Raw genomic sequence first — 9,138 nt, forward strand, 5'->3', positions numbered from 1 at the left:
CTCAGCCCCCAAAGTAGTGAGTGCCAGGCCTGTCACCGCCTCGTCACTAAGCGAGTGACTATAAACAAATTACGGGACCACTCTGAACCTCAACATCCCATCCCTGGAACTGAGATAATGACGTCTGCCTATTTATCTCAAAGGGACATCAATGAGATCATGGGTGCCCAAGCTGAGCAAGACACCAGACACTAAAAACTGCCGCAAAGGCTCTGTCTGACCCCCAAGGTCGGGCAGTGTGCGTGAAACTCCTCTGGGCGGGCTCTGGGGACGCCGCGATGCACCTGATCACATCCCAGGCTTTGAGGCTATCGCGAGGGCTCATCCAGACTGCGGGCAGCCAGTTCGCGACAGCGCAGCTGCGCCCTGGCAGCGCGCGTCTGGGCCGCCTGGGCTGCTCCCGGGCTCCGCAGTACAGGGCCCCAGCGCGCCGGAGCCGCCACCCCAGAGCGCGAAGGCTAAGCCTCCGTAGGACCCGCTCCCGGCCGCGCTGTTTCTTTGCCCTGGGTCCCTGCAGGCCCTTCGAACGCACGCACGCACGCACAGCCGCCGGGGCCGAGCGTGTATTTTTCCGGGAGTGGCGGATCGCTGTCAGTCTGCGGGCGGCCGGGGGGCGTGCCGGGTGCACGGGGCGCGCCGGCGGCGGGCGCCGGAATGTTAATTGAAATGGAGCTGGCAGCGCGGCGCTGATAAGCGTCGCCGAGCAGCGCCGCGGCCTCCGAATCGGTGCGCGCGCCGCCCGGCCCCGGGAGGCCCGCACCGAGGAGCCCCGCCGTCCCGGCCCCAGGTTCTCGGGTTTACTCCGGACGTGTGGCGGGCGAGTGGGCCGGAGGCGGCTCACCGGCCCCCGCGGTCTGGCGGGACTAAATGTCTCCGCCGCGGAAAGGCGGCGAGGGGGGTGGTGGGGAGACGACCGGGAGAAATTGAGAAGCTGGCTGTTCTATACACCATCAGTAAAAGAAATCTCTTCGGCCCGCTCCCTTCTCCGCTCCACGCAGGCTCTTCCCCTAACGCTGAGATTTTCGCGCCAGTGTTCTGGGGTTCGCGGAGATCGTCTCTGAAAGTGATCTCAGGCAAACCGTTAACTTGGCCCCAGGATAGCCGTTTGGGAAAAGCTGGCATTCGATCCTTAGCTCACACTGTACACTCGAAGTACACACTCCAAATAGATTTAAATGTAAACGGAACCGTGCAAGTACTAGAAGAAAATATGAGTGAATTCCTCTTTAGTCTTAGTGTAGGGAAAGGTTTTCTCACCTTGACTCAGATCCGGAGACAATAAAAAAGAAGAATAATGCAAGGGATTACATTTTTAAATGCATGGCAAAAAGCACTATAAAAGAAGTCAGAAGACAGCTGACAAACAGGAATAAAATATTTGCAACATATAGCACAGATACCCCAAATCGCTGATACATAGAAAACTCTTAAAAATTGACAGAATATGGAAGAAAGATACAATTTAAATGGATGCGTGTTTTTTGATATTTGTATGTATATTATACATGCATATGCATATCTGCATACATAGATCTATGTAAATATCCTTTAAAATAAAAACAGATGTTCTATTTCACTCATAATTAGAGAAATGCAAATTAAAACAACACTGAGATATTTCTCACCTATCAGATTGATGAAAAGTAAAAGGTATAATACATTCAGTTGTCCAGGCTGCTACCAGGGAGGTAGGCGCTCTCGTACAACCATCCCGGACGATGCCTAAATAAATTATGTATGCGTTTACTTTTGACCCGCAACCTACTTCTAGATCTATCTCTGAAGATACACTTCTAGCAATACCAAAACACACAGCAATAATGTCATTCATTACATCATTCGTAATGCAAAGTATTGGGAAAATCCTAATACTTATTCACAGGGAATTAGTTGAATAAACTATGGCACATTCACACACAATGAGCAACTGTAAGAAAGAATAAGGATGATCTCTCTGAACCAGAAGGGTGTAGTTTCCAGGACATATTGTTAAGTGAAAAGAGTAAATTATAAGAGTCTCTCTAAGAAGGAGTGGGAGGGAGCTGGGACCATCCCTGGTTCTGGGGAGGAGTCTGTGCTCGTGAGGGAGCTTTAGATGTGTGACTGCAGGTAAGCCTACATAAAAAAGGATGCACCGGTGATCAACCAGCCTCTTAAATATGACAGTCAGATTCACACCATCGGTCTTGATGATGAAAATATAATTAAAGTAAAAAGTCCTCCTTCATCAAGCAGGTGAAATTAAGCACATTAATGTCAGTGCACCAGATAAAAGTGTGCTGGCAACATTCTATAATACAAGTTTCCTGGTCTTCTCCCCTACTGGACCGGATGCTCCTCTTTGTGTCCTATGTGCCTTGCAGACTGCCATATATGTAGGTTGGCCATGTGTTGTGGTTTGTTTGAAGCAGTTGTGGGTTGTGCCTGACACTCCATCCAGTGACTGTTTCCTTCCTTTTAAAAATGTCCTTGGTTTGGAGGATGGATTATATGATTACCTTCCCTTAGGTAATAGGTACTCAGAAAATACCTACTGAATTGAATAAAATAATTTGGAAAATATCGAAGTAATAGTTTCAGTGACATTTTAAAATGTGTAGTGACTTTTTCTTAGAAACAAGGGTGCTAAGTACTGAGTGAAGAAGTAGGGAGAAACATAGGAAAAGACGATTACTAAACAACGGCACGCATCTCAGTCTGTGTGCTCTAAAGGAAAGAGCACCGTACTGAAAATGAGACATGTGTGACCCCAAACAGATTTCTTTTTTTTTAAAGATTTTATTTATTTATTTGACAGAGATAGAGACAGCCAGTGAGAGAGGGAACACAAGCAGGGAGAGTGGGAGAGGAAGAAGCAGGCTCATAGCGGAGGAGCCTGATGTGGGGCTCGATCCCATAACGCCAGGATCACGCCCTGAGCCGAAGGCAGCCGCTTAAGGACTGCGCCGCCCAAACAGATTTCTTAACCTTTCTTTGTCTTAGGTTTCTCTTTTGCAACCTGGAACTAATAGTGGCTTTACACACCTCTCGGAGTTATTTTGAGAATAATCTGAGTTATTTTTCAAATCTTCATTCTTGGGGAATCCAAGTGTGAGCCAAGAAAGGGCAATAGCTTTGTGTTTGTGCTGCAGCCATATGGTTAAAAGGACCAGGATCCCTATCTAGAAAACCTGGGTTCTGCCCTGCTATTTGGGAGCTGTGTGGTTTGGCACCATAGGTAACCTCTGTGTTCTTTATCTGTAAAATAGAGACTAACTTAAAAGAAAAAATGAGAAGCCATCATTTTTAAAAAATGAGAAAATTCAATGAGTTGTTTTGGAAGGATTTGCCTTGAGACCATACTTATGCGATCTGTGAAAAAAAAAGGCTATGAAGATCTGTGCCAAGAGTCATGAATAGTGAGAGATTTTCAGTGTCCTGAGTATGTGGTAGACATGGAACAGCTTATTTTGAGCAAAGGAAAGATAGGTAGAAAGAGAACAGACACTGTTGTTGCAGCAAGGACATGCCCAGGAGCACCTGGGTGGCTCAGTCGTTAAGCATCTGCCTTCAGCTCAGGTTGTGATCCCCAGATCCTGGGATCCAGCCCCGCATCGGGCTACCTGCTCAGTGGGGAGCCTGCTTCTCCCACTCCTCCTCCCCCTGCTTGTGTTCCCTCTCTCACTGTCTCTCTGTCAAATAAATGAAGTAGAAGAAAGAAAGAAAGAAAGAAAGAAAGAAAGAAAGAAAGAAAGGAAGAAAGAAGGAAAGGAAGGAAGGAAGGAAGGAAGGAAGGAAGGAAGGAAGGAAGAAAGAAAGAAAGAAAGAAAGAAAGAAAGAAAGAAAGAAAGAAAAAAGGAAGGAAGGGAGGGAGGAAGGAAGGAAAAAGAAAAAGGACTTCTCACTGGGGCAGAGATCCATTAAAATAAAAAAAAAAGCAACAGCTACCCACAGGTAGCAATTAGAAGCATAATATCAATACAAAAATCTTGTTAAATGTCACTACTTTATAGCAAAAAGAAGGACTACCCGTATTATGCTACCCAGTCAGGTAAGGAAGGGAAAAAAATTTTTTTAAGATTTTATTTATTTATTTGACAGAGACAGCCAGTGAGAGAGGGAACATAAGCAGGGGGAGTGGGAGAGGAAGAAGCAGGCCCCTAGCAGAGAAGCCTGATGTGGGACTGGATCCCAGAACGCCTGGGATCATGCCCTGAGCTGAAGGCAGACGCTTAACGACTGCGCCACCCAGGCGCCCCGGAAAAAAAAATTTTAAAGAAATACACGTATCTGATCATTTATGGGGGAAAAAAGCACAAAAAGAATTAAATTATGAGACTGGTAGTGTGTAGGGACCAGGGAAAGAAGGGGAGTGGACATGAGCATGAGAATAAAAAGGGTGTAGTGGTCCTATCTTTGAATACACATTTTTGCATAACTTTGGCTTTTAGAATTATGCTAATGTTTCACATACTAAAAAAATAAACATTATTATAATATTTTTAAATGGGTCCCAGCAAAAGAGACAGTGGCAAAACAGAAATTGCAACCGTGGGCAATTCAGTTTTCCCTGCCCTGGGTGGGCCAGATACCTCTGGACCAGTCCCCAGAGTATGCTAGAGACTAAACCAGGCAAACAAGGCAGATTTCTTTATCCAACAAGTGTTTATTGGAGACCTACTATGTACCAGTTGCCAGCCTAGGCCCTGGAGTTACACTGGGGAACAGACCCAGACCAGAGCCCCAGTCTAGTCTAGTGGGGATCCTGCTACATGTAAAAGACCTTTGTCAATTTCCTGCAGGCCCAGGAGGCCCCAGCTCCAGAAGTCCCTTGAAGTCGCCTGTTGTGTATAGAATTTCAAAGAGGGAATCCCATCATTTTAGGAAAATCTGAAAGAAATTGGGGGGGAAAAGACACGTTAACTGTGGATGGAAAGAGGTTCAACATACATCATGCACAAATTCTATATGATTGTGCTCAGTATCGCACTGCACGGGAATTATTTAAAAGTCTGTCTCCTGTGCAAGACTGGGATAAGGGAAAAGGGCTGAGGCTTCTCATTTCCTTCATATATTCAGAGCTTGGACCGAGCTGGCCCAGGGTAGGCACTTCAAACATGTTCATGGACCTAGTTTGGTTTGCTGGCATTTTATTTATTGTGCGACCTAAGTGGACTACAGTGGATCCACTCACACCCCTGGTATGGCCAGCTCCATCTTTTTTATTTTATTTTAGTTTAGTTTAGTTTAGTTTTTACTTAGAGAGAGAGTACAAGCAAGGGGAGCAGGACGGGGAGGGGAGAAGCAGGCTCCCTGCTGAGCAGAAAGCCCCACCCCAGGCTCAGTCCCAGGACCCCGGGATCATAACCTGAGCCAAAGGCAGACGCTCAACCGGCTGAGCCACCCAGGGGCCCCTCCATCTCATTTTAAGAATAGAGATGAGGTGGGGCGCCTGGGTAGCGCAGTCGTTAAGCTTCTGCCTTAGGCTCAGGGAGTGATCCTGGCGTTCTGGGATTGAGCCCCACATCAGGCTCCTCTGCCGGGAGCCTGCTTCTTCCTCTCCCACTCCCCCTGCTTGTGTTCCCTCTCTCGCTGGCTGTCAATCTCCCTGTCAAATAAATAAATAAAATCTTAAAAAAAAAAAAAAAGAATAGAGATGAGGTGAGGCACCTGGGTGGCTCAGTCAGTTAAGCATCAGACTCTTAATTTCAGCTCGGGTCTTAATCTCAGGATCTTGAGCACAAGCTCCTACTCCCGCTCCCTGCGGTGCATGGAGCCTACTTAAAACAAACAAATAGTCAATATTTTAAAAAAGAAGAAGAATAGGGATGACGACCTCCCCTCTCATGAGCTAGGGACACATACACATCAGCAGGCACCACACTGTCTGGGCTGTGCCGGCTCCTGCCTGAGAGGCTCGGGACTCCCCACCTTTTCTGTTCTCGACTCGAGCCTAGCTACTCCTTGCCCCTCCCGGATGCCCCCGCTTTGTGGCCACGTCGCTCGCGTTCCCCTTTCGCCGCAGGGCACTCGTTATTGTGGCTGCAATGGATCGAGCAGGTAAGATCCTTGTTATGGGTCCCACTCTCCCGAGGGGGCGCTCCCAGTGCGCTCTAGCGTCCTCTAAGGAGGACAAAGGGGTGACCCCGAGGCCCGGCCTGTTTACCGCAGCCTCCGGGTCCCGGGGGTCCTGGAGGTGACTTGGGGAGAGCGAGACCTGGGCGAGGGGAAAGCAAGAAGAGCGGAGACCGGTCCCGCGTTTGCTCTGGCCGGGCTCCGCGGAGGGGACGGGCGAGGCAGAAGGACTGCCTCTTTCCCCGCAACCGTTGGGCAAGAGCGGTCTGCACACCTCTCTCCAGGTTTGCTCCGGGTGTGCAGGAGCCTGAGCCCAAGCCGCCCTTTCCCTAACGCAGACTCGAGTTTGCACCAATTGCGAGGGGTCAGAAAGCCTTTCCATGTCCCAAATCTCTAACGAATCAAGAGAGAAAAACAAACCTGGAACCCGACAAAACAGGATTTGAACTCAGGGCTTTTGATACCAAGACCCTCTCAAGGTGTACTTCTTTTTTCTCCGATTTCCTAGAACGCGATAGTCCACCAGGAGAATTCCACGGTAGAATAACCGCCGGCAGCCGGTTTGCGCTTGGTATCTTTACCCTGGGTCGCCCCAAGCCGCAGCTTGCGAGGCCAGGACTGCGCAAAGCTACTGGAGCCCAGGGGGCGGAGGGCCTACCCGGCGTGCTCTTAATGAAAATGTTCTAAATTCGCCCACTTTTGGGTGTCCGGGTGGTTGTAGTACCAGACATTCGCCTGCACCTCCGCAGAGGATAGGATCAGACTGTTTTTTCTAGGAAGTCATAGGATATGATTTATGACCATTAAAATATTTGATCCATTAGTATCTGTTCTACATATTTATCCTGAGGAAATAATCCAAAGTGTTGACAAAGTGGAAGGCACGAAGATGTTTTCTGAAGCTTTATTTAGTGACAAAAAAATAGATACAATCTAAAACTATAAACACAGTCTATTATGAATCATCCATCACACGGACTATTATATTGTAATTTTAGAATACATTTGTAAAAACTCTTTAATGAAGTCCTGGACATGCTTATGATGTAAATTTAAAATATACAAATTCACATGTAGCCTATGCAAAGATACATAAAGAAGGAAGTGAGCTAAATGTCATCTCTGGATGACTCTTATTTTCTTTCCAACTTTCTCTTCTTTTCCTTTTTTCCCCCAAAGGGTGAATGATGACTTTTATAATCAGAAAAAAAATTTTAAAGAAATGTATGTGTTATCACAAGATTTTGAGATCTCTGGGGGGGGGGGGAGGGCAAAGCCATATCTCTTCCAGACAAAAAGGTGGGAGTGTACCATTTTGGCAAAACCAGATTCCTGGTGTGCCCTGCTGTTGGAGAGCTGGGCCACCTCTGAGCTGCTTAACTTCTCTGATGGCAACTCCTCAGTGAAAAAGACAAGACGGAAAGAAGGAAGGAAGGAAGGAAGGTAGGAAGGAAGGAAGGAGGGGAGGGAGGAAGGGGAAACTGGAAACACTTGGGTTATAGCTTTGATGTAAAGATTAAATGATATGATGCATAAGAAATCATTAGTTGGTTGTGCTGAAATTTTGCGAGAAATGTTGCGCCCACTAGCCTAGGGAGATGAGTTCAACTTATCTGGATTTCAGGTAGTAATAAAGCCCAAATAGTTCTTGTAACATTGAATTCTCTTAAGAATATCTATTTAATAAACAGTTGATTTGAAATCCCAAAAAGAACTCTACTGAGATCTCATTTTGATTAAAAGATATTTTTAAGGGCGCCTGGGTGGCACAGCGGTTGGGCGTCTGCCTTCGGCTCAGGGCGTGATCCCAGCGTTATGGGATCGAGCCCCACATCAGGCTCCTCTGCTATGAGCCTGCTTCTTCCTCTCCCACTCCCCCTCCTTGTGTTCCCTCTGTCGCTGGCTGTCTCTATCTCTGTCGAATAAATAAATAAAATTTTTTTAAAAAAGATATTTTTAAACTCCTTAGAGTCGGTGCTGAGACTGCCAATCCTAAATCATGTTTTCTTAACTGAACCAACGTAGCATGAGTAATAGCTGTGGATGCTCATTGATGGTTTCATACACATTATCTCAACTCTCACAATCATCCTACGATGGGCCTATTCTTATCTCCATTTTAAAATTAAGCCTAAGTTTACAGAGGTAAATACTTCGTCCAAACCCCACAGTTGACATGTTCCAGATTAAGGGCTAGACATGTTGACTCCACCCCCACGTTCAGAGCCACTGTACACACTGTGTCTCTCTCTCCTTCTTTTAAAAAAGTTTTTATTTATTTATTTGACAGAGAAATAGAGCCAGAGAGCATAAGGTGGGGGGGTTTGCAGAGGGGGAGGGAGAAGCAGACTCCCCACTGAGCAGGGAGCTGGATGCCGGGCTTGATCCCAGGCCCCTAGGATCATGATCTGAGCCCGAAGACAGACCCTTAACCAACTGAGCCACCTAGGCGCCCCCACACGGTCTCTCTTCACTCGGTGCCAGCCTTGTGCCAGGAGCTTTTCTGAAGATCCAATGATGGTCAAAACTTCCCACCCTTTGGGGGTAGGGAAAGGGGGACACGAACGCTGAAAACAATCAACTTTAGGGAGAATAAAGGAGAGTGAGGGAGGGAACTGAGGGAGAGGAAGGGCAAGGTGAGCCCCCGTCTGGCACCTTTGGGAGGGCTTGGGGTTATTACCTTTCCTCCTCCCCACCCACTCACGGAGCCTGCAGAGGCCAGGGGGCCCCCCAATATAACTTCCTAGCCCTTTCTTCCCGCCCAGAGCTGAGAGGCTCCTCCTAGGAAGTGGCCGATCTGGGTTCCCCAGATCCAAATTCTGCTCCAAGAGATAAGTTTCCCGTTTAATCTAGAGAATAAATCATAGACGGGTCAAGACTGGCTTCTCCGCCGCCCAGCCTCTGTTCCCTGGATCCAGCCCCCTCGCCAGAGCCCCCCCGCCCTGCGCCCACTAAGACTCCAGCGTTTTCCTCCAATCCCATGGGTGCCCAGCTGTCTCCACCTCAGTTTTCCTTGGCCGAAGAGTGGAAAATTGAGTTAAGGCAAGCCGGGATGGACACGCTTGAATTGCAGAGCAAGAGTTC

This window comes from Ursus maritimus, unplaced genomic scaffold, assembly GCF_017311325.1.
Source record: "Ursus maritimus isolate PB19 unplaced genomic scaffold, ASM1731132v1 scaffold_11, whole genome shotgun sequence".
NCBI classification, from domain to species: domain Eukaryota; kingdom Metazoa; phylum Chordata; class Mammalia; order Carnivora; family Ursidae; genus Ursus; species Ursus maritimus.